The following is a 25094-nucleotide window of genomic DNA, read 5'->3' as shown; positions in this document are numbered from 1 at the left end:
AAATAATTCTATGATGAAGTGTATTTTTTTCTTCTTTCTGAGAGCAAGCAAAATGACTTCATTGCTTACTTGAGGAAAGGCTTGAGGGAATCATAAACAGCTTAGTTATCAAGTTTTACTTTAAGACTGTCACCTCACCGTGTCCTTCAGTTCAAAGTAATTCTGTCCTAGATTCTGTTCAATGTCAACCAGCTCATCATGTGGCAAGACTCACCTTAACAAACCCGCTTTTCTTGTGTCTTTTGCACTGCAGGCAGATTCTTTACCACTGAGCCACCAGTGAGAAGCTTAAAATTATTCAGTTCAATCCTAAAACCTGATAAATATTAGAACATTTCTCATAATTTGAAGCCAAATTATGGTTCTGTTAAGGTGGTACTCAACTTTACTATAGAAATTCAGTGAACTTAATTTTGCTAGATGAAAAGTCATTTTCCCCTCTGTGGTATTTCGGAGAGTTGCCAGTTAATAATTCTGGAGGTTCCACCAATATCCCATTAAAAACTTGTGACTGAAAGCTCTAGGCTGCCAGACTCAGACTATAACACTTCCAGAATGTTCTCTGAGCTTCCCATTTTTCCAACAGCAATAGTGAGGCAGGTCTGAATTTTTTTTTTTAATAATCTTCCAAATACTTTGTTTGTCTCCTAAAAATGAACAATTATAAACCTTTAATCAGTTAGAAAATCACCATCCTTAGTTAAAAAAAAAAAATACAAACTATCTTTTTTTTTTTTTTTTGCCAATTCTTGTCACTTTCTGTTGTGACTCTATGCAACCCAAATAATTTTGTCTTTGAACCAAGAGTCAACAATCAATGTGGTTTACTGTCTGCTTGATTAGAAGATGCAATCTCCTTTACCAATTACATTCATCTCCCTTGCTAGAAAGGTCATGTTTGAAATCCTGCATGCTAGGCTTCAGCATTATGAAAACCTAGAACTTTCAGATGTCCAAGCTGGGTTTGAAAAAGGAAGAGGAACTAGAGATCAAATGGCCAACATTCACTAGATCATAGAGAAGGCAAGGGAATTGCAGAAAAGCATCTACTTCTGTTTCATTGTGCTAAAGCCTTGCACTGTGTGGATCATAATAAACTGTGGAAAGCTCTTAAAGAGATGGGAATACCAGACTATCTTACCTGTCTCTTGAGAATCCTGTATACTGGTCTAGAAGCAACAGTTAGCATCCTGTATGGAACAACTGACTGGCTCAAGACTGAGAAAGAAGTACAAGAGGGCTGTCTGCTGTCACCCTGTTTGTTTAACCTAAACACTGAGCACATCATGAGAAATACCGGGCTGGATGAGTTACAAACTGGAATCAAGATAGGTGGAAGAAACATCAACAACCTCATATATGTGGGTGATACCACTCTAATGGCAGAAAGCAAAGAGGAACTAAAGAGCCTCTTGACAGTGAAGATGGAAAGTGAAACAGCCGGCTTAAAACTAAATAATAAAAAAAAAAAAAGGGAAAAAAAAAACTAAGATTATGATATCTGGCCTCATTACTTCGTGACAAAATGAAGGGGAAATGGTGGAAATAGTGACAGATTTCCTCTTCTTGGGCTCTAAAATCACTGCAGATGGTGACTGCAGCCATGAAATCAGAAGACAATTGCTTTTTGGCAGGAAAGCTATGACAGACTTAGTGTGTTGAAAAGCAGAGATGTTACTCTGCCAATAAAGGTCCTCATAGTCAAGGCTATGGTCTTCCCAGTGGTCATTAATGGTTGTGAGAGCTGGACCACAAAGAATGCAGAATGGCAAAGAATTGATGTCTTCAAACTGTGGTGCTGGAGAAGACTCTTGAAAGTCCCTTGAACAGCAGGGAGATTAAACCTGTCAATCTTAAGGGAAATCAGTCCTGAATATTTGTTGGAAGGACTGATGTTGAAGCTGAAGCTCCAGTATTTTGGTCATCTAATGCAAAGAACTGACCCATTGGAAAAGTCACTGATGCTAGGGAAGATTGAGGGCAGAAGGAGAAGAATAGGGCATCAGAGGATGAGATGGCTGGATGGCATCACTGATGCAATGGATGTGAACTTGGGAAGACTTTGTGAGATGGTGAGGGACAGGGAGGCCTGGTGTGCTGCAGTCCATGAGGTCCCAAAGAATTGGACATGACTGTGCAACTGAACGACAAGAAGAAGCTCCTTTAAGACTAGTACTGAAATCAAGCAGGACCCTATAGGGATCCTTGGAATAGAAGACAACCAAACAGTGGCTAATAAGGGAAGGGAGGGGAATGCAGAGACAAAGAAGGAGCAGCCAAGAAACATCAGTGCAGCCTTGAGGGAGGGTCTTGGTTCTGCCTTAAGAGATACATGTAACAATCTTATTTGAGCTCTTTACCAAATTAAAAGTGAAGTCAGTCAGTTGTGCCCAATTCTTAGCGACCACATGGACTGTAGCCCCAAGAGATTGACCCAGACTTCCCTGTGAATGTTCAGGAGTCTGGGGTGGAGGTGTGGGTCAGTGGTGGCCTGTTGCAGGGTTGGGGGAACTAGGTGTAGCAGTACTTTCACGGGACCTTTTGAAGGAGTTCCACATTATCTTCATAACCTCCACCATAGTTTGGCCCCAAGTAAATAACAGGGCACAGACCATGAACTCCTTAGTGGCAAATTCAGACTTAAACTGAAGAAAGTGGGGAAAAACACTAGACCATTCAGGTATGACCTAAATCAATCCCTTTTGATTATACAGTGGAAGTGAGAAATAGATTTAAGGGACTGGATCTGATAGACAGAGTGCCTGGTGAACTCGGGACTGAGGTTCATGACATTGTACAGGAGACAGGGATAAAGACCATCCCCAAGGAAAAGAAATGAGAAAAGCAAAATGGTTGTCCAAAGAGGCATTACAAATAACTGTGAAAAGAAGAGAAGTGAAAAGCAAAGGAGAAAAGGAAAGATATACCCATTTGAATGCAGAGTTCCAAAGAATAGCAAGGAGAGATAAGAAAGCCTTCCTCAGTGATCAATGCAAAGAAATAGAGGAAAACAACAGAATGGGAAAGACTAGAGATCACTTCAAGAAAATTAGAGATATCAAAGGAGATGTGCTTAATAAAGGACAGAAATGGGATGGACCTAACAGAAGCATAAGATACTAAGAAGAGGTGACCACCTGACCTGCCTCTTTAGAAACCTGTATGCAGGTCAGGAAGCAACAGTTAGAACTGGGCATGGGACAAAAGACTGGTTCCAAATAGGAAAAGGAGTACATCAAGGCTGTATATTGTCTCCCTGCTTATTTAACTTATATGCAGAGTACATCATGAGAAACGCTGGGCTGGAAGAAGCACAAGCTGGAATCAAGAGTGCCAGGAGAAATATCAGTAACCTCAGATATGCAGATGACACCACCTTATGGCAGAAAGTGAAGAACTAAAGAGCCTCTTGATGAAAGTGAAAGAGGAGTGAGAAAGTTGGCTTAAAGCTCAATGTTCAGAAAACTAAGATCATGGCACCTGGTCCCATCACTTCATGACAAATTGATGGGGAAACAGTGGCTGACTTTATTTTTGGGGACTCCAAAATCACTGTAGATGGTGATTGCAGCCATGAAATTAAGAGATGCTGGCTCCTTGGAAGGGAAATGACCAACCTAGACAGTATATTAAAAAGCAGAGACATTACTTTGTCAACAAAGGTCCATCAAGTCAAGGCTTTGGTTTTTCCAGTGGTCATGTATGGATGTGAGAGTTGGACTATAAAGAAAGCTGAGCACTGAAGATTTGATGCTTTTGAACTGTGGTGCTGGAGAAGACTCTTGAGAGTTCCTTGGACTTCAAGGAGATCCAACCAGTCCATCCTAATGGAAATCAGTCCTGAATGTTCACTGGAAGGACTGATGTTGAAGCTGAAACTCCAATACTTTGTCCACCTGACGCAAAGAGTCCACTCATTTGAAAAGACCCTGATACTGGGAAAGATTGAGGGCAGGAGGAGAAGGGGATGACAGAGAATGAGATGGCTGGATGGCATCACCGACTTAATGGACCTGAGTTTGGTAAATTCCGGGAGTTGGTGATGGACAGGGAGGCCTGGCGTGCTGCGGTTCATGGGGTCGCAAAGAGTCAGACACAGCTGAGACTGAACTGAACTGAACTGAAACAGGAAGCGAAATATCTATTTGTTTAAATATCAGTAAATGCACAAAGCCTCTCTTTAGGAGAGAACCCTCCATGTTCTGCCCTAAACTCATCATTGATGCTATATCTTCTTTCAACAAATATGGTAAGGTCATATTACCTTATTTCCATATTATCATAATGAGATCCTGCCTACAACATCTAAATTTTTTACTTTAGGACTCTAATGGTAGTGTATGCATGCTCAGTTGCTCAGTCATATCCAATTCTTTTCAACCCTAGGGACTGTAGCCAGCCAGATTCCCCTGACCATGGGATTCTCCAGGCAATAATACTGGAGTGGGTTGCATTTTCTTCTCCAGCTAGTAGCAGAGGACCTTTCTAAGATTTGTTTCTTCTGCTGGTTCTTTAAGTTAGTACTAATTCAATTTTTTTCATGTAGTTGTATGATATTTTTAAAGCTGCTGCTGTTTTATGATTGATAATTAACGTTGTTATTTGTTTACTAGAACACCAAGGCATAGTTGTAAAAAGTCAATACAACATTTATTTAGTTATCTAATTGTCCTAAACCTAGTGTGAACATAGAGAAAAATATAATCGTTCTGAAATCAATACCTGCTGTTCTCCCACACACACACAAAAACAAAAACAAATCTCAATGCTACTATAGCACGGTACAGTGACATAATAAATTGACAATTTTATAGACTACCTTTTGCCTATTGCCAAAAGTACCACTGAGTTATTTTAATATACAAAATATAGTTGGAGAAACTGCAATGTTCAAGGAGTCTTACTTTGGCACTTGACTTAATATTACTGAATAAATTACATGATCTCTAAATTTTTCATGTCTAAAATGACAGCAAAACAAAAAAAAAAGAAGATAAAAACAAAAATGAATAGAACAATAGTAATAGTAACATTTCTTGCAAGATATTTCACAAATACAAATGCAAATCATCTAACCTAGAATATGGATCACCATAATGATGAATAAAACACATTTTAATCTTTAGCAAGATAAAATGAGTAAAGAACAGAGGTTTGTTTTTAAACTCTGTAATGAATTTGAGCAAACTTTGGGAGATAGTGAAGGACAGAGGAACCTGGTGTGCTGCAGTCCATGGGGTCACAAAGAGTTGGACATGACCTAGTGACTGAACAACAACGATAAGTACCTAGGCCGCTAGATATATACTCTTAAAAAGAACCTATTTTTTAATTTCTTTGAATAGTAATTACTTACCATGTATTTACTACATGCAAATACCTCAGTCTCAGCTCTACACTAAAATTAGGCTGGGTGACTAAGATTTCTATATATTGTCCCATTTAGTTGTCACACTCATTTTAAAAGAAATTAGTACTTACTTGCTTTCAAAGGTGAGAAAATTAAGAATCATATAAGTTAGTCAACGTGCTTATGGTTAAAAAGCTACTAAGTGGTATTTACCTGATTTAAACCATGTTTGTCTGCTCTTTCAATTCCAATATATTTTCCCCCAAATATTATCCCATTGATTAGATGAAACAGAAAGTAGCTTTTTGTTGATACCCTACTATTTGCCAAGCACATGGCTATTTATTTGGTTTTTATTTTAAGCACTCTTGAAAGGCACCTGTTGTCCTTGGATTTTTATAGAAAATGAAATTGAGGTTCACAGAGGTCAGTAAGTGATACATGACCAATAAGTGAAAGCCAAAATTCAAACTCAGATCTGCTTTCTTCCAAAATTCATGTACAGATGGTGTGAACAGTGAAAAAAGTTGGGGTTTTGTAATCAGACTGATCTGGGATACAATATCAGGTTTGCCATCTGTCAACTCTATTAAACCTTATTGGGCCTCACTTTGGGCTCCTAAAAAATGAACATATTAGTGCATTTCTCATAAGTTTGTTGAGAGAATGAAATGAGATATATACACTTACAGATTGCTTAAGAGCTAGTACATTTAAAAGTAGCTATTATAGTACCAGTCTCAGGAAGGGGTGAAGTTGTAAGGACTGGGATGAATCAAAATTTATTCCCAGGGTTCTAACTGGAAAAAACAGGTGGTTCCATTTTACAAATTAAAAATATATACTCCTATAATACACAAATATGTCATATTTTTTCCTGTTCATATGCTTTTGTCACCTCTGAACAGGGACTCAAATATGCCATGACACACCAGTATCTCTCACAGCTAAGACCCACTGGAAATGGACAGACCAGTCATCATTTTCATTTCTGGAACTGGAGATTAAGACATCAAAAGTATGGCTAGTCATAGTTACAGGTACGGGGGGTGGGATGTAAGGCTTTTTAAACTACTAGCTTATAGTCGTTTTTGGTTGTGCATCTTCTGTTAAAGAAATATAGAAAGGCAAGTCCTGAGAGTAGCAGGAAAATAAAACAGAAATGCAGAGTTAAGCTAAGATGAAAGAAATGAAGGAACCGATAGAAGAAGTACATGGTTGATAAACTGTCAAGTGTCTGACATGTCAGACTATATTTCCTCAAACTGAGTTTCTTGAGATTGTTATCTATCTTGAGATTGAAATAAATGTTTTCTTTTATGCTAACTCAATGTGATACTTTTGGTAACCAATCTATAAACAAGGGGGAAATATGAAATATGTGGACATCGCAGTTTTCCCCTTGACATCTGATTTATTATTCGTTGTTACACAGTAGTCTTGTGACTGGATGAGATTGCTTTCCCACAGTTGAAGGCACGGATCCTGATAAGTTGAAGAACTTGCCTTAGCTACCAGTGAGGGAAACAGCCAGCCACTTCCCCTTGGCTAAGAAGTTTTTTAGGGCTTTGGAGAAAAGTCTCTTGCTCTATGGAAAGAACTCTTTAAAAGATTTGCCTTGTTTTTTTTTTTTTTTTTTGACAATTTGAATGAAGAAATAAAACCTAGAACTATTGTATAACTTTCAAAGAAGCCTATTTAGGATCAAAGCTGACTCTCAAAGAAACACAGAGCCAAAAAATCCTAAAGAAAGAGAACCAAATCAGCTTTTCCCAGGTCTGTAGTTCTAACTACTTCTGAGCCAATAGATCTCCTTTATTGTTTAAACAGCCAATTCAGCTAGGGCTTTTGTTCCTTGAAATGAAAGCATCCTGGCTGGTACTGGAGAGAGGAATGAGGAGCGGGGAGATATAAAACAATGAAGTCATCCTGGAACAAGTTGAATATGACAATCTTGCAGAATATCCAGGTGGAGATGTCCAGTGTTCCAAGGAAATGGCAACCCACCCCAATGTTCTTGCCTGGAGAATCCCAGGGATGGGGGAGCCTGGTGGGCTGCCATCTATGGGGTCTCACAGAGTTGGACACGACTGAAGCAACTTAGCAGCAGCAGCAGGAGGAGAGATCAAAGATAGCAATATAAACTGGGGAGGTCATTCACATAAGGGTGAGAACCAAAGCCCTGGGTATCACTGCAGTCATCCAGAGAGGACATATTTAGCACTGATTGTCTGCTGTTTTCCTTTAGTCACCAGTATAATTTGGCTCAGACAAAACCTACTTGAAATATTATTATTTTTTTTAAATCAGTTTCACTTGCATTTGAAATGTTCCAGAGGCATCTAAAAATTAAAAATCTTGGAACTCACAGAATTTCTACTCAGTGAAGTTGCTCAGTCGTGTCCCACTCTTTGCGATCCCAAAGACTGTAGCCTACTATGCTTCTCCATCCATGGAATTTTCCAGGCAAGAGTACTGGAGTGGGTTGCCATTTCCTTCTCTAAGGGATCTTCCAACCCAGGGATCAAACCCAGGTCTCCCACATTGTTGGCAGATACCATCTGAGCCACCATGGAAGCCTAGCAAGAAATATGCAGTTGTTTGAATTGTTTTTCAGAATGATGTGCTGAATTTAATGTCAGATGTTTTCTCACACAGGATACAAATTTAAGGATTTGAGCACAAAGAATGAATATTACTTTTTGTATTGCTGTTTACCAGAAGTATAATTTGCAGAAATAAGTTTTACCTGGCATTTCCTTTATTTTTCCCAATTTACTCAATTTTGAATTTTATGCTAAATACATTGTTGTTGTTTAGTTGCTACATTTAGTCCAACTCTGTGCAACCCCATGGATAGAAGCCTGCCAGAATCCACTGTCCATGGGATTTACCAGGCAAGAATATTGGAGTGGGCTGCCATTTCCTTCTCCAGGGAATCATCCCAACCCAGGGATCAAACCTGTATTTCTTGCTTTGACAGGTGGATTCTACCACTCAGTCATGTGGGAAGCCCATATCCACCTATACCAAAGCAATAAAAATGATTATAAAATTTCCACAGAGCTTATTTTGGAAGAAAGGCTGATTTCTGCTTGCTTGTTATAATCTCTGAATGTATATCAGAAAAATAGTTTTGTAAGAAAAATGTTTGACTGATAGAACCCATATATTTTCTTTATTGCTAGCATGAATGTTAGATCAGAGAGGTAAGCAGCACTACAAGCACTGGAGAAGAAATTGAAAGAAAAAAAAAACACTGAAAGAGAAAATGGAGGAGGGATTAAAAATAAAAGTTGAGAGGAAAAAGTTTACAAAATAATGTAATTACTTTCTCATAACAGAAATTTCTGGCTATGTCTTTATGATGAAAACAAAGCCAAGGGCATTTTGAGCAGTGGAGAAAATCAATATAAAAATCAACTCTCAAAATAACCTTATACTTTCTAAAGATCTTAATTTTGATATATAAAATTGACATTTTAAGTCATCCATTTGAATGTGTTTTAAACCAGGCATCTTGCCATTGGCTTAAGTGAAAACTGTCCCTTTAGTACCAAATCCTCTATGTGGAAATTATGAAAATCTGTTAAAATCTCCCAGATAAATCTACCTTGTTTTTTTTTTTTTTTTTTTTTTTTTTTGCATTGTTTTGTTTTTTTGTCTCTCCTACAGGCTCCCTGTGGAGATCTAGCTATGTTTCCTAGGACTTGCAAAAATAATTGAATCTAAGAACTTCAATTTCCTTATTACTAAAAAGAGGGAATTAGATTAGTACTTCCCCCTCTGCACAAGAAGGAATTATCCCTTGAAAATCAGAACCTCTAGAGGTCACTGGATGAGGTCACAGTTCTTCCAGAAATCCATATATTATTAAAAGAAAAAAAATACAAATTTTTGAAAAACACTGATATTTTCATGTTACAAACTATAGAAACTTCAGCTCAGTAAGATCATTTTTGAAAATACACCATATTTTGCAGTTAGCGCCCACCAGATAAGACATATGTGAAAGAAATCTGATTCCAAGAGAAGAATCTTGGAATTTTTCAGAATCTCTATCAGAATCTCTCCTATCAGAATCTCTCCCTGGCTGGGATCTACAGGTTGTTTTCAGTCCATATGTTTCACCGTTTACATTGCTCTCCTCCACCTTCTCCGTTTTGTACAGTTCACGTATGAACCATGGCCTTCCAACAACATTATTCACTTCTGAAATATCACAATTGGATCACTACCTCTTTTGTATGTTCTGCTGAGTCTCAACACTTTCCTTCTGAAGAACTTCCTTAGTCTTTTTTCACGCTCTCTTCCTCATACTCTCACCAATCAAAAATGCTTTGTTACAAAAATGTAAATACACTATTTCAGACAACATGCCCACCCTAATCAGGTCATATCCTATCTCTTGAGAATCAACCAGATTCTGAACCTAAGAGTCTTTAACCCCTTAGGGAGGCAATGAGATCATTATAATCATTACAAGAATATAAGCATAAAGGCTTATCTATAAAATAAGTCAATTTATAACATTAGTATTACTGTTTTTCAATTGTATGATATGCATGTATATATAGTACATGTAATAATTTATAGATACTATATTATGTGCTGCTGCTGCTGCTGCTGCTAAGTCGCTTCAGTCATGTCTGATTCTGTGCGACCCCATAGATGGCAGCCCACCACGCTCCCACATCCCTGGGACTCTCCAGGCAAGAATACTGGAGTGGGTTACCATTTCCTTCTCCAATGTATGAAACTGAAAAGTCAACATGAAGTCTCTCAGTCGCATCCGACTCTCAGCAACCTTGTGGACTGCAGCCTACCAGGCTCCTCCATCCAGGATATTATAAAATGCTTTGGGGATTTACAATATACAAATTTAATGATTTAATAAATAATGTTAAATAATAAATATGTAAGTTTAAACATATTTTTTTGTTATTTAAAAATAATAGTAACCCATTGCTGCCAGGAGCGATCTCCGCCCGTGGCAAAGGTCATGAGGAAGGAGGCTTGGCATATGCAAAGGCGGGTTCGAGCCTCAGGAGTCCCCCTGGAAATTCTTGAGCATCTACCCCCAAACCAGAGTCTGCCTACTTTCTGCTTTGTGCTCTCACCTACACCTCTGACTTTACGGGGGGCTGTCCCCCACTACCTCTCTCTGAAAAAAGAGTTACCTTACAGCTCCAGTTAATAAAGTTGCTGGGTGTGATAGTGTTTCAACCTACAAACTCCTTTGGAAGTCCTCTAGCCTGCCTGAATAGGTTTTTCTGGCCACATGGGATTGTTCAGATCCTCCCAACTGTGAGAGGCATGAGATGTTCTAAACTGTCTAAATACAGATTGCTTTGAGCAGTTAAAAGATTGATTAGAAATTGTATTGGTGAAGGGTTTTTCACTTGTTGGGCCAATGTTTGCTGCTAAATTTCCATATCCCTTACCTGCTGTGTCCCTGGCAGTGTATTGATTAATATAATTGGTGTAAGTAGTAGCTTTAATGTTTGTAACCTTGGACCCTTGAGTTAATTCTTTTTCTTGTTATAGCCCACCACACCTTTGCCCTATAGGAATGCAACTTTATCTAATGCTTTTGGAGGGTGGCGCCTGACTTTAGAATAATCACCTTTAGAGAAAAATAAGTTTCTTAAAATGTTAACAGGCCTCTGGGCCAGAAGATGATGCAAATCACCTAAACTTTTGCATATGATAAGTTTGCAGGAAGAAAGCCTGGCTTGCTGTGTGACTCTACCCCTTCCCCCATTACCCTCTATGCATAACTTAAGGTATAAACACTACTTTGGAAAATAAAGTGCGGGCCTTGTTCACCGAAACTTGGTCTCCCCATGTCATTCTTTCTCTCACCTTCTGGCTGAAATATTCAGCCTCTTTTCTCCACTGAATTTCCTCACTGAGCTATCCTTATTCTATTACTCTTTATATCCTTAATTAACGTTTAATTAAGCAGTTGTTTCCTGATCCTCGCCGACGTCGTCCCCGCTTCAAATTCCCTGGATCCACCGGGGCTGGACCCCGGCACGTTGCCTTCTCCAAAAAATACTAGTAGAAGATGCTTACTCCTTGGAAGGAAAGTTATGACCAACCTAGACCGTATATTAAAAAGCAGAGACATTACTTTGTCAACAAAGGTCCGTCTAGTCAAGGCTATGGTTTTTCCAGTGGTCAGATATGGATGAGAAAGTTGTACTATAAAGAAAGCTGAGTGACAAAGAATTGATGCTTTTGAACTGTGGTGTCAGAGAAGACTCTTTTTTTTTTTTAATTTTATTTTTAAACTTTACATAATTGTATTAGTTTTGCCAAATATCAAAATGAATCCACCACAGGTATACATGTGTTCCCCATCCTGAACCCTCCTCCCTCACTCTTGAGAGCCACTTGGACTGCAAGGAGATCCAACCAGTCGATTCTAAAGATCAGTCCTGGGAGTTCATTGGAAGGACTGATGTTGAAGCTGAAACTCCAATACTCTGGCGACCTGATGCAAAGAGCTGACTGATTTGAAAAGACCCTGATGCTGGGAAAGACTGAGGGCAGGAGGAGAAGGGGACGACAGAGGATGAGATGGTTAGATGGCATTACCGACTCAATAGACATGAGTTTCGGTAAGCTCCGGGAGTTGGTGATGGACAGGGAGGCCTGACGTACTGCAGTTCATGGGGTCACAAAGAGTCAGACATGAGTGACAGTCAGACTGAGCGACTGAACTGAACTGAAAAATAATAGATTTTTAAAATAAATTTTGCTGACTCAGCACACAGCATGTATTATGGCATGGAGATAGAATACCGCCTATCTCAGTGATTTGGAACTACTGACTAAATCACTTAGAATATTATCTGCGTACTATCTTGAATCATCTTTTTTACTGGTGGAATCAGAATTTAGAGGAAGGTGAAAGAAGATTAGAGACCAATCCAATAGTCTTATTTTTTTATTTACTTTCTCAAGTATATTTTGGCTAGCTGAGTAATTAATAGTATTTGATTATAAGAAAATAGGGTGTGAGTGGGTAATCAGGCATACAAGGAGGTTATTACCTATTCACCATTAACTGAGATTATAACCAGGTAACTAACAGGTAGCTGTTCACCTTCCTACAGCTCAGGTTGATGGGCCCCATCAACCATCAGTTCAGTTTAGTTCAGTTCAGTCACTCAGCCGTGTCCGACTCTTTGCCACCCCATGAACCGCAGCATGCCAGGCCTCCCTGTCCATCACCAACTCCCAGAGCCTACCCAAACTCATGTCCATCGAGTCAGTGATGCCATCCAACCATCTCATCCTCTGTTGTCCCCTTGCCCTCCTGCCCTCAATCTTTTCCAGCATCAGGGTCTTTTCAAATGAGTCAGCTCTTCACATCAGGTGGCCAAAGTATTGGAGTTTCAGCTTCAGCATCAATGAACACCCAGGACAGATCTTCTTTAGGATGGGCTGGTTGGATCTCCTTGCAGTCCAAGGGACTCTCAAGAGTCTTCTCTGACACCACAGTTCAAAAGCATCAATTCTTCGGTGCTCAGATTTCTTCACAGTCCAACTCTCACATCCATACATGACCACTGGAAAAGCCATAGCCTTGACTAGACGGACCTTTGTTGGCAAAGTTGATTTTTCTTACCTCACAATAATCTTTGATATTCAGACTGCCTGCCTCCTTTGTTGCAAACTTGTATATAAGCTAACACCCCCTCCCAATTCCTTGAAGTTTTCTCAATGCTACTGAAATTTGGTCTCCCAGACTCAGCATCCTAAACATTCCCACCAAATAACTCTCTACTTTCAGGCTGTGACTCTTTGTTTTGTTTTTTTAGTCAACATGTGTCTCCTTGGACAATTCATTTCTGAGTGTTAGACAAGAGCTCCCTTTGGGCCCTGGAAGGTGTCCCCTTTCTTGCAGCCAGTTAGTAGGTGAGTGGAGAAATGGGAGGGGGTATGAAGTAGAGAATAAGAGAATAATAAAATTCTTGGGTTCCACCCCAGCTAATTCTGAGCTTTGTCCTGCTTATATTTATTAAAATGACCTCAATCAGTTTTCTTATTAAGTGAATAGATTATACACAAGTAGAAAAATGTTGACTAACAGGAATGTTAAAAGACATGATAAATTGGATAATTTATCAAAAACAACCAGGATAAATTTCAAAGGCATTTTGAAGTCCAGCAAATTTATGTACCTATTACATGTAATATATGTATGGCCACCTGATGCAAATTTAGGAATATCAAGGAATTCAGCATTCTGTTTTGGAGAAGGCAATGGCACCCCACTCCAGTACTCTTGCCTAGAAAATCTCATGGGCAGAGGAGCCTGGTAGGCTGCAGTCCATGTCGCTAAGAGTCGGACATGACTGAGCAACTTCACTTCCATTTTTCACTTTCATGCATTGGAGAAGGAAATGGCAGCCCACTCCAGTGTTCTTGCCTGGAGAATCCCAGGGACGTGGGAGCCTGGTGGGCTGCCATCTATGGGGTCGCACAGAGTCAGACACGACTGAAGCGAGTTAGCAGCAGCAGCAGCAGCAGCATTCTGTTTTGGGAGTCCAAAAAGGAAGCAAGACCAATTCTACCTCACATTATCCTCACATTATCCATTGATGATATCCAGAGCTGATTTTCCTAGAACTGAGACCTGAAAGGAAAACTGTAGGTAGATAAAGACAAAATCATTATGGGATGACAGCCCATTCACATAAAACTACATTCCAGGGACAGAGTTCTATAACATGCCTTGAAACTAAGGGACAACATCATGCCAAGAAACAAGTTCAATAAAGTAGAAACTAAAATAATGAGTTTGAGTACTTATGCTATTTTTTTTTTAATCTTAATCTTGAGTGGGGAGATACAGAATAGTCAATTATCTACAGTACGGTGTCTCAGCAGTGGTACTAATGCCATTTTAGGTGCAGTGATCTTTTGTTGCGAGGACTATATAAGGTTTAGCAGCATCTCTGTTCTCTATCTATTAGATGCCAGAAAAGACCTCCATTCCCCGGTTGTAATGACCCCAAAAAATTTTGATATGTTTCCCAGGGCACAAAATCACCCTCATTGGAGAAACACTGCTCTAGAGTATTAATTCCCACTTTATGGTGGATTCACAGACCCCTTATCTATTCAAAGCTATGGATTCTTTAACCAAAAACAGACCAGTGTGGACACAAGACAAAAATGCACATGTAATATTCAGGGTTCATGGACCCTCTGCTATCTCTCTCATTTAAAGGAAGAGTGGATTGAATGTCTTTCAGACACTTTCATGAACATTTATTTCTTGAAACTGAATCTTATATACAGTTGTGTGGTTTTAAGGAATATTTGGAGAAACTGAAACATTGTTCATAGGATAGCTGAAATGAGAGAAAACAATGCTTTAACTAAAGATCTCCAAAAATTATTTCCAAAATTAAGATCAAAATAACTTAGATTATTACTCCCCATCTCCCCCAATCCTGGGGAAGGTAAGCTATATTTTAAATATTAAAATCTATGGCTGTGTTCTAATTGTGTACTGAGAAGACTAAACCCTGCAAGTGAGATCAGACATAAGGGAAAGTATTTACTGAAATCTATTGTACTTTAATTTGCTGCTTTTACACAACAAGGAATCTTTCACTGTTTAATTTGACAGACGGCCTAGTCTCTGTGATTTGAGTGGGCTGATTCACCTTGTGGCTCTAGTAAAGATTATGTTGCCACAAGCAATGTCATTCCAGAGTATACCATCTCCTTGGCCCAGAGATTATTTAAGATGTGGTATATGACTTCGACTGAGTCCTAAGTAGTCAGCCTGAGTAGTTGAGGAAATTTTCTCCTGTTGTGTGTACTAAGCCAAAACTACTGATGCTGGTATTTGTCACTACATTGAGAGCCTGCCACAAATGCTTCTGAGTATATATGATGTGACAGCAGTGGCTAAAGCAACCAGAGTTACTTCTCTCAGTGAGAGCAAGAGGCAATAAACACAGAAAATTAAAAATATGATTTCAAATACTGATGAGTATTTAATAAGAGAGAATAATGGAAACATGTAGAAATATACATCTCCAAATTCCTGAGATTTTTAGTTTAAAACTTTTAATTATTCAATGAATGGTTTCATTTTTTTTGTCAGTATAAAAGTTCAGTGCATTCTTGATAGCATGCTCTAAAGGGAAATAATATTAAAAAATTATTAAATAATGACCTAGTCTTTAAAAGCAGGAAAATTGTTTATTTTTTCATTACTAATACTGTCCTGAGGATTTTCCTATTTAATAAAAATCCACTGCCAACTATTTCCCTCTGTATTCATTTCCTAGGGCTGCTATAACAAAATATCATAAAATATGTGGCTTAAAACAGTAGAAATGGGACTTCCTTGGTGGAACAGTGGATAAGAATCCATCTGCCAATGCAGTGGACATGAGTTTGATCCCTGGTCCAGGAAGATCCCACATGTCCCGGGCAACTAAAGCCCATGCACCACAACCATTGGAGCCCACATGCTTTTGGGCCTGTAAGCCACAACTATTGAGCCTCTGTGTTGCAACTTGCAAGCATGCAACATGCAGCTTGCATGCTGCAACTCCTGAAGTCTGTGAGCTTAGAGCCTGTGCTCCACAATGAGAGAAGCCACCACCAAAGCGAAGCCGTACCCTGCAGTTAGAAAGTAGCCCCCGCTCTCCACAACTAGAAGAAAGTCCGTAGCCATGAAGACCTAGTACAATAAATACATAACTTAAAAAAAAGAGAAATGTGTCTCAAATATTCGCTGAAAGGATCTAGGCTTAGGATCCTTCTTCCACTTGTCCAGGGTTTCTGGCAGATGCCTATGATCCTTGCTATTCTTTGCTTTGTAGAAACATCACTATAATCTCCTTCATGTCTTTACGTGGCCTTTTCCCTGTGTGTTACTGTGTCCAAAATTTCCTTTTCACAAGGACACCTGTCATTGGCCTAAAGCACTATGATTTCATCTTAACTTGATTATGTCTGCAAAGACCCTAATTCCAAAGAAGGTCATATTCACCAGCATTAGAAGTTGGGACTTCAATATAACTCTCAAGGGGATATAACTTAACCTTGTATAGATTCTTGGGCATTTAGTACCAAAAAATATAACATATACTCACAGAATAAAACAATGAAAGAAATAAAAAATGCTAGAATTACAACTGATTAGGTTATATATATTTTGAGCAATAAAATTTACTTATTTTGAGAATTATACCGCTGTTAAGTCACTTCAGTTGTGTTCGACTCTGTGCGACCCCATAGACGGCAGCCCGCCAGGCTCCCCCGTCCCTGGGATTCTCCAGGCAAGAACACTGGAGTGGGTTGCCATTTCCTTCTCCAGTGCAGGAAAGTGAAAAGTGAAAGGGAAGTCGCTCAGTCGTGTCCAACTCTTCATGACCCCATGGACTGCAGCCTACCAGGCTCCTCCATCCATGGGAGTTCCCAGGCAAGAGTACTGGAGTGTGGTGCCACTGCTTTCTCCATTTGAGAATTATAAAAATATACAAATGAAGATAAATCACAAGATTTCTTCCAAAGATACAATTGCATTTCTTTTTTGACCCAAGTTAAAATAGCATTATTTTGTTAGATTATAAAAAGCCATATTCACTTAAAAATAGTTCATAAAATTTAAAAAGGAAAACCTATAATCTCTGAGACAAAGACATCATAAATATTTTATCATATTCATACATAAAGCTAGTGGTATTAGCTTTTAGTTTATGTTTCCAGATTTTTGCACGATAAATATTATGAAACTGATGTTTACATTTTGTTGTTGCTAAAGCATTCTGAGTCTGTGTAATCTAGAAATCACAAGGGAAAGTATTAAAATTTTATATGATAGAAACAATGATCTTTCTCTGCAAAATTGCCAACCAACCATGAAATTTTAGATCCTCACCCTGATTCTCATTTCAGCTCCAGTGGTAGACACTTTTTAAAGTGGGCCTTTCTTTTTTGGACAGCTCAACGTGTCAAAGGTCTTCATTTACACTCTTTTTAAATATCCCCCCCAGTCCTTGTTCTGCCTTCTTAAACTGCAACAATATATTTACTCCCTTTGTCATATTAAAGGACAGTTAACTACCTTAAGTCTTGTCTTTCTTTTAAGATTAATTACTTCAATTATATTTCATATAATGCAATTTCAGATGCATTTACTTTCTCACTTTCTTCTGGTTATATGGCCCATTCTTCAAAACTCATGCAAATTATCTACGAATGGTCTGACATGTGTAGTGAAAAGCAGAGTAACAATCATCTGTATTTCTTTCTCTAAAGTTTATTAATGCAAATTAATGTAAATTAAGTCTTTTAATGGTCATGTAACACTGTTGATTCATATTTAGCTTGCTGCCAAAGAGAATCTCTAGAGTTTTTCCACATGTGATATTTCTAAGACATCCCTCCTCCAATTATCTATTATAATGGGAATTAGCATTGGTAAGGATAATTAAAATCCACAGACAATTCTCCAATTACATCTTATCCATTAATCTAAACTCTTTCTACAATTAAACCTCTACAGAATCACTAAAAAGTATAAAAATAGATTGGTTTGGAATTTGGTGTCTTTAACTGCATACCTTAGTAAATGGGTCAAAAGTTAAGCAGAAATTCAGAGATAATAGAAAAGCTGTAAGTGTGCTATGGATAACCTTATTAATAATAACAAAAAGCACTGCATTTTAATATTTTGAACTCAATATATCAAAGTTCATACATTATCTTTGCTTTTAAAGCATTTCAGTAATATACTCCATTTTTTCAATTTGGCTAATAGAAATTCATACTATTTAAAAAATGGTTTCATTATTGTGGTTGATATACAAGTCTGATCACTTACACTTTCATAGACACTTCCATAACGTTGTCTATTTGTTAATTCAGTGAATATTTATTGAGTGCCTTATATGTATCAGGTCTGTCTCTCTCTTGAAATCTGACATGCTTCCATGTGTATTTGTATAAATATGGATATTTGTTTGGCTATACTTAATAAAGGAACATAAAAGCAAAAAATCCAAAGGGATTAAAGGCACTATTTTCTCCTATGATCTGTTTATGGATCTCCGCCCAGTTGATCGACAACTCAGTAAAGAGCGTGAAGCTCCTGAACTTGATTCTTAGTTTTGTCATTGTCTGTTTAATTTCTAGATAGTAACTACTTTTTCATATTAATAATATAATATCATTGGTGTAATCTTCAAATTTAAATTTAGAACAAATACCATAAATAGCAAATTAATAATAAAGGTGCTTATATGTAGCATGATATATACCAAAACTTTTAGTTTTAATTCTGCAATTTTGTGTTATCAAAAAGATGTCAGAAAAATTTGTATAAATTGACAAAAATAAAGAAAGAAGAAAATGTTATTTTGTATCTTCTCTTTTTAGCCCTGCTGTATACTAAGGTATGTTTAGAGATTACTAAGGCATAAAATTATGAAAAAACAATCATTTATTTAAACTCATAGTTGGGTTTCATCTTGTAATATATTGTTACAAGAGTCACTGTAGTCCATTTGTCTACTTACTGATAAATTATGTTAGTGAATATGAACCATTAAAATCTTAAAATTATAGATTGAGAGAGTGTAAATTTTAGAAGAAACATAAGGGAGGGATATGAGATTATTTTAAGTAGTGTCACTAGAAATAATATTGACATAAATACAAGCCAAGAGGTGTTCCATTATGCTCTATAAGAGTCTTGAAGAGTGTTTAAAGAAGAGAAATAATTGCAGATATATGCATATAAGACTTAGCTAAATATTTGTATCATGTCCAAATGTGGCATATACCAGGTGAGAAAGACTAGTATTTTCATGATAAACTTAGAAAGATGGTAAGAAAATTACTTAAAATAACTTAGAGTTAATAGAAGTGATAATAGCAAGCAGATGTCCAGATTTAGGAAAGAGGGACAGTGAAGGAAGATATTGAGTCCTCTTGTCTTGATACTTGAAAATTGTAAAACTGAATAAAACTCACAATAGAAAGGAAGTGATCATAAGAAGCATCTAGGGTCCAGACTCTGTGCATTTTCAAACTATGAAGATAATCTTCAAGGTCTTTTTCTGTCTCCAAATTGGTATTCAAAATACCGATGGGCAAAGGAATTGCTCAAATAATATTTTTTCTTTCATTACTTAAGAGTTTCAGGTTCATGGCTACCATCTCAGGAAAAAGGATTTGCTCACCTAATCCTAGGCCTTTTAATTAGAAGTTCTTTAAAAAGCGTGTATGTTTGAATCACACTGGTACCATGCAGTAGTTTGCAAAGCTTATTGCAAAATCACATCTCACACGTATCCATACATTAACACAAAAGCTTGATGTCAGCTCTTCTGCACTCCTCAGACAGTAAGTCCTCCTTGTCAAGGTAACCAGGGAAACAGCCTTGTTTTCAGCCTGAGGAGATGTGGGCTAACATGGAAACAAAAGATACACTATATGGATATCTTGTTGCTGTGAGATGCAAATATATATCTACATATGAATTTATTTATGTTTATTTATTTTATTGCTCCATAGGCAATCCAGATATTTATTCTTAGTGAAGAACCATTGCTTAATAGACTATACACTCAGGAAAAATCTTAATAGAAAATAGCAAACTACCAGCTGCTGGCATCTATCTACGTGAAGAGAACTAAGATTTACAGCTTTTTTTCATCCCTTTCATTACTAACTCTACCTTTCATTTTTATCTGATTTTCCTCTTTTCATTCACCTATAATCTTGCCTTTGGTAACTGCCACAGACTGCTCGCTTTTGTGACCAGTTTTTTTATTTCATTTTCTCCTTTACCAGCAGTGCTTTCATAAAGACAAGAAAATTCTAACTGCCTATAATAGAAAGCCACCCTGAATTCTACTTCATTCACGAACCGCCCTCCCACCTGCACTGTGTATATATTTCCATCAGAAGAGGAGATTTCACAGAAACTACCAGGTAAAAAGCAAGATCAAAAATCAAGGTTTGATAGTGATAATGTTCAATCATTTTCAGAGCAACATGACTTAACATTTAGATCTTCAAGTAATGAATTCAAAGGTTTACAATCAGAAAGGCAGGAAAGCAAAAAACTACAACAATTTATTAAGAAATTATTCAATTACAAGTACTTAAGAAGCATTCAACTATCATTCTGCACTAACTACGACCCCATACAACCTGAAATTGCCCACCTTATTCTGGAAAGAGTGACACAGCAGTCACTTATAAACTCTAATAATCAAAATATTTAGAAAAGGTAGCAAGGTTTCTATCTGTTCAATGAAACCCATCTGAATTGCCCTGTGATTGGTTCACTGCTCTCATCTTGTTCTCAAGCCTAGCTTTGTCTTCACATTTTTTTTTTTTTTTTTTAATTCTCTTACCCTTTGGAATGGTGGCTCTGCCTAAGAGCAACCTGTATAGATTTCTCTGCTAACCGTGTCAGGCATTCTTGATCTTGAAAAAACACTTATAACATTTTGTATAATTCTATAATTGTGTTGATTACTAATGTCCATCTTTCTGAAGCTCTAGGGATCCAGGATCCCACACTCTGTAGTGCATTGTAGTATAACCATGACATCTCGAGATGGCCACTATAAATGAGATTTTCGTTGTTGAAAGAATAATAGTGAAAAAAGATACTTCCTTTTTACGTATATTCATCAATTACTTTTCCCCAAATATGGCTAAAATAGGTTATCCATAGTATTGCCATAGTAAACAGAATTAAACTATGCTTTATCAGAACATGCAAATTGCTGGATTATACTAATCTCTAGACCAGAACAGAATTTTTGGCAAAGATGAAAATGTTCTTCTGTCCAGTAGGGCAGCCATTGTCATATATGACTACTAAGCACTTGAAAAATGGCTAATGTGATTCAGGGAATTAATTCTTTATTTTATTTTTATTAGTTTAAATTTACATTTAAAAATCCACATGCAGCCAGCATACACTAGCAAACAGTTAAGGTCTAGACTGTATTTTCTTTTAGGGCTTTTATCTTGTTCTTCTTTTTATCTCTAGGATTGTGCCTGGCACATATACAAAACAGGTTGCATTAATAATGTTTATTGAATTAGTTAGCAAGTGAATTATGTGCTATGAGATTAGCTTCCAACTTGCAGGAAAACTGAAATAATAAGCACACAGAAACTAGGCCAGAACATAGAGCTCAGAACAGTGCATTCAATAAGTAATGGCTACATGTATATTTTAGAGTAGCTTCCTGTAAAGTTGCTTCTGAATATGGTCTTTCACTCTGCAGTGAAAGCAGAAGGCTGCACAATAGATGAACTCAGCACTCTAGACAATAGCACTTCAACTTTGAATTTGAAAGAATGTGAGTTCAGGGTCCGCTGACCCAAGAAACAAAGGCAAATTGTTTGTCTCTGCTGGCCAACCTTTCAGGTCTCACCAAGAGACACTGCTCAAAGAAGAAGAAACATGCAGAGGCAGGTGCTATATTTTTCTTGGAAGTGACAGCAGATAATATCTCATTTGAGAGACGACTGGTCCTCTCAAGAAAATTGTACAGTAGTTCAATCCTTACTCAAGAGCATTTTTTTACCACACTGACACCACCATCAATTCTTGCTTTATCTTTTGTCTTCTGTCTTTCATATGATAAAAATAATTGTAGAAAAGCAGATTTGTTATCTGAAGTTTTTACTTCTTTCTTTAAAGTACTAAAAAAAGTTAGATTCTATCTTACTAGGATTTGCTTTTCCTCATAAAATCTCAAATAAAAGAAATGAAATAACTTTGGGGAAGTTAACCATGCTACAGTAATGTCACGTATTAATATTATAAGTATTTTAAAAGTTCAGTTATTCTTTTATAAATTGTTGATATCACTGACCCTTTTATAGCTTCCACAGACTCAAATCAGAATCATTAACATTTAACAAAAAGCCTAATTTCTCATGAAAATTTCCCCAAAGTCTAAGGAAACTATTTCTTAAACCAATTAGTAGGCAGGAACCCATTGATTGAAGCTTAATCCAGACAAAATTGAACACTTCCTGGGCTGAAACATGATTGTAATGAGTACTAGTTCTTCACACAGTAGGTTCCTGACATTTGTAATTTCCTTCTGTATTTGAATTAATTTAATGCAGAAACACAAATTCAGTCCCTGAGGTTTCTGGCCATGTTTATGGCTCTAGCAGAATCTGTGAGATCAGAAGGAAGTCACATGATTCTGTTTATAGCTAAGTAAACTGTGGGCTGGATGATGAGCCAGAGTTCGGCATTAGTTTAACAGGGCTACCACAACAAAGCCACAGACTGGGTAACTCACACAACAGAAATCCATTTTCTCATAGCTCTGGAGACTGGAAGTCTAAGATCAAGGTGTCATCAGGTTTGGCTCTTCTGAGGGCTCTCTCTTGGGCCTGCAGGTCGTTACCTTCTTTCTATGTCTTCACAAGGGTTTTCCTCTTTGTGAAGCCACCCCTGATGTCTCCTTGTACCAACTTTCCTCTAATAAGGACACCAGTCAGATTGGATTAGGGCCTACCCTAACACTTTGTCTTAACTGCTCCTTTAAAGGCCCATTCCAAAATCTCATAATCTGAGGTTCTGGTGAAATCAGCTCTGTTGCTCCTTTTCTGTTTGCCCATTTCTGTTCCCCTCTAACCTTAAAAGAACCTAATTATAGGAATGAGATCACTAGGCAATTTAACCTAACACCTGACTGTGCTCTCCTGAATGCACACTATGCCTAATCTGTTGCTTGTTTTCCAAGATAAAAAGAAGTAAGAATGAAGAATCAAATAGTTAAGAAACAATTAGCTCTCTACTCCCAATAGCCCCAAAGGAATCCTGCAGGCAGAGCCCACAGGAACCCAACCTCCTGTTTCCATGATTCTTTCCCCCATTTTCCCTTCAGAAACTGTTATGGCTGAGCAGAATCTTCAGAGTTGGTCTCTGGACACAAATCTACTTCCCCACAGACTGCTATCTTTTCTGATTAAAGTACCTTTCCTTTGTACTGACACTTGCCTCACAAATCATTGATCTTTGAGTGTGCATGCATGCTAAGTTGCTCCAGTTATGTCCAACTCTTTGTAACCCTATAGCCTGTAGCCTGCCAGGCTCCTATGTCCATGGGATTCTCTAAATAAGAGTACTGGAGTGAGTTGCCATGTCTTTCTCCAGGGGATCTTCCTGACCCAGGGGTTGAATCCGCATCTCTTACATCTCCTGCATTAGCAGGGAGGTTCTCTACTGCTAGCACCACCGTGACAAGCAGCCAAGCCTGAGTTCAGTAACACTGGGGGCTGTGGCTTCAACATATCAATTTATAGAGGAGAGGGCACAATTCAACCCAAAACAGATGCTCATAGTCTCTTTTGAGAGTATTGTGAGATTAAATCATGATTAACTTGGGTCAAGATATCTAGAAACTGCCAATATGGAAGTGATTGGGTTCTAACCATGTGTCCACTTGACTTTCCTTATTTTATTATTTTCTGTGACACTATCAAACTCACACACTCTTTTGAATTTAGCATCTTAAAGTAATTGTTGAGAGAAGGGTGGGAGGAGAAAGAGAGAAAGATTCTAGCTATGATACCAGCCCAGTCCCTCTTTACCAGGGAAAATCTATGGAATGATAATAATTAATATATGTAGAGTCTTAACTGAGTGGTAGATAGTCTGCTGAGAGTTATGGATATATTAAATTCATTTATCCTTCATAAGGCACCTCTTATGTTGGAAACAATACCACCTGATTTTATGAGTGCAGAAAAGAGGCACAGAGCTACTAAATGGGGAAACTTGGATTTAAACCAAATTAGCCTGAATCTAGGGAGAAGGCAATGGCATCCCACTCCAGTACTGTTGCTCAGAAAATCCCATGGATGGAGGAGCCTGGTAGGCTGCAGTCCATGGGGTCGCTAAGAGTCAGACACGACTGAACGACTTCACTTTCACTTTTCACTTTCATGCATTGGAGAAGGAAATGGCAACCCACTCCAGTGTTCTTGCCTGGAGAATCCCAGGGACGGAGAAGCCTGGTGAGCTGTCGTCTATGGGGTCGCACAGAGTCGGACACGACTGAAGCAACCTAACGGCAGCAGCAGCAGCAGCCTGAATCTACAGTACATGCAATAGCAGGTTTTAGTGTCAAATCCTGGTTGATTTCTAAGTTCTATCCCTCTCTGCCTGCTATTCTGTTAAACAAGTGTTTTAACTTTAGAGTGCCCCCTGTAAAAGTGTCTAATTTACAGAGTTATTGCAAATCTGAGCTAATATTTAGGGGAAAACTTTGAAAATTACAACCTCATTAAAAATATTAGTTATTATTTTTTCATCATTTCCAGTAGTTGATACAACAGAGTCAGCAGGTGATAACATTCTTATTGGGAGCTTTACAGATTTTCTCAGTGCCATCACAGAAAGACTAGTCATGACAGACCTGACTGAAATGTTCCATGTACATGGAAATGAATGAAACTGAGGCACAAAAGGAAACTCACATTCCAATTTACTCATTCATCTATTATTCATTCATGAATATTAGTTCACTATTAATTAATTAATCAAATATCATCATTATCAAATAATTAATCAAATATTAATTCATTCAATATTTAAATATTTAGTCATATCTTTTAAAAAGCTGAAATACAAAATCAAGAGGTTCAAATAGATTACAAAAGACCTGTAACTAATACAATGTGATTATTAGTAAAATAGAACTAT

General features: G+C 37.7%; 1 protein-coding gene across 8 annotated transcripts in view; it reads right to left on the bottom strand.

The window, feature by feature from the left end:
• Positions 1–25094, bottom strand: part of NAALADL2 (N-acetylated alpha-linked acidic dipeptidase like 2) — a 1274580-nt gene that overhangs the window by 332706 nt on the left and 916780 nt on the right. The gene's annotated exons all lie outside the window — the stretch shown is intronic.

The sequence above is a fragment of the Bos grunniens genome, chromosome 1 (assembly GCF_055505025.1).
Source record: "Bos grunniens cultivar Pamir isolate PY7600 chromosome 1, Bosgru_T2T1.0, whole genome shotgun sequence".
Classification (NCBI taxonomy): domain Eukaryota; kingdom Metazoa; phylum Chordata; class Mammalia; order Artiodactyla; family Bovidae; genus Bos; species Bos grunniens.
This window is presented reverse-complemented; position numbering and strand designations above follow the sequence as displayed.